This window comes from Octodon degus, unplaced genomic scaffold (genome assembly GCF_000260255.1).
Source record: "Octodon degus isolate 3935 unplaced genomic scaffold, OctDeg1.0 scaffold00228, whole genome shotgun sequence".
NCBI lineage: Eukaryota > Metazoa > Chordata > Mammalia > Rodentia > Octodontidae > Octodon > Octodon degus.
Genome location: NW_004524804.1, coordinates 80,054 through 81,631, shown reverse-complemented (window position 1 = coordinate 81,631; position 1,578 = coordinate 80,054). Strand labels below are relative to the sequence as shown.

The window sequence follows — 1,578 nt, the reverse complement described above, 5'->3', positions numbered from 1 at the left end:
CTATATTCTTCTTCTTTGTTTTAATGGATGGCTTGCATATACAGCTTCTGACTTATCTTCTGGAGGCTTTGGCACAGATGAAATTACCTCTTTAAGTTTATTCCGAATTAGGTTTGCTGTTGTATTCAAGGAATCATCTTGCAGATCCACTTTAGGTATGTCTGGTAACTTAGGCCCGATCAGCACCTCATTACTGTTCGTGCTTGTTTCAAAATGTCCAAGTTTATGATCATCTTCTCTTCTTCTTTTCCGCTCCTGCAGCTGTGTTGTCCTAGGCATAAATCTGTCAATCGCCCCTGAAGGAGTAATGGCTTTTTGTGGTTCAGAATCTTTAGAAGTGTTCATCTGGATAGCGGGGGAAGAGTCGCTGTGGATACAGTGCTTCGCTGTTTCATTACAGTCTCTACCATCTTTATATAAATTGGACGTTCTATTCACATGCTCTTCAGGTGAACACACACATTGTGATGCAAAATAACACAAAGGTAATTCACAAGAATAAGGAAAACGAGGATCTCTGTTTCCAGCAGGTGTGTTCCAAGTGGCTGCAGAAAATCCAGACATACCTGAGTGGAAGGCACATCTACGATCTTCTGTGTCTTTATGCTCTGGAGCTGCTTTCTTCTTTGTCATATAATAGTCTTTATTTTTAGTAGCTCTTGCTATATAAGCTTTTCTCTCTTCTAATTTTTTTCTAGTTTCTTCAACTGTCTCAAATTCTGGAGCATAGCAAACATGAAGCAATCCACCAAAGAAACTCTGTTCATCCATTTTTCTCTTGGCTATCCTTGCACTCTGTAAATTCATAAACTTAATAAGATAAACTTCTGTAAAGTCTTCTGCTGGGTATTCATCTAGAGCATTATACTCTTCAATTGTACCATATAGAGCAAATCGTTCAACTAATTCCTTCATTGCTCCTACTGCAGGAACTCCTTGTATCAGTAAGTACCAAGATTCCAAGTTGATTGTATAGACCTTCACCGCGCGAGGTCTTCGGCCCTCTCGATATTTCGGCCTTGTGTCGCAAACTGCCCTCTGGACGTGGTGGTCGAATAAACTTCCAAGCTGCCCGTCGCTCGACGCCATGTTGTTTGCTCTAAAGCTGACCTGGAGCACCCTTCGGTGCTATTTTAAAAGGTATTGTTTCTCTAATTTTCCTCTCAGTGTGTTTGTTATCTGTGTAGAGGAATGCTATTGAGTTGTGGGTTTTGACTTTGTATTCTGTTATGCTACTGAATTTGGGTATCAATTCTAGTAGCTTCTTGGTGAAGTTTTTTTGGGTTTTCCAAGTAAAGTATCATGTCATCTGCAGATAAGGATAATTTAACTTCTTCTTTACCTCTTCTTATTCTTTTTATTTCTCTCTCTTGTCTAATGGCTCTAGCTAGTGATTCCAGAAGTATATTAAATAGGAGTGGTGGTAGAGGACATCTTTGTCTTGAACCAGATCTGAGAGTAAAAGATTTCAATTTTTCCCCATTTAGAATTATGTCAGCTGTTGGGTTGTCATAGATGGTTTTTATCAGATTGAAGTAGAGGCCATCTATACCAATTTTCTTTAGGACTTTGAACATG

General features: G+C 39.2%; 1 pseudogene across 1 annotated transcript; it reads right to left on the bottom strand.

Moving 5' to 3' along the window:
- Positions 1–1,089, bottom strand: LOC101573831 (annotated as a pseudogene). Its single transcript, XR_001117370.1, has one exon. The product of XR_001117370.1 is annotated as an RNA-binding protein 48 pseudogene (transcript).
- Between the last annotated feature and the right edge of the window lie 489 nt (positions 1,090–1,578).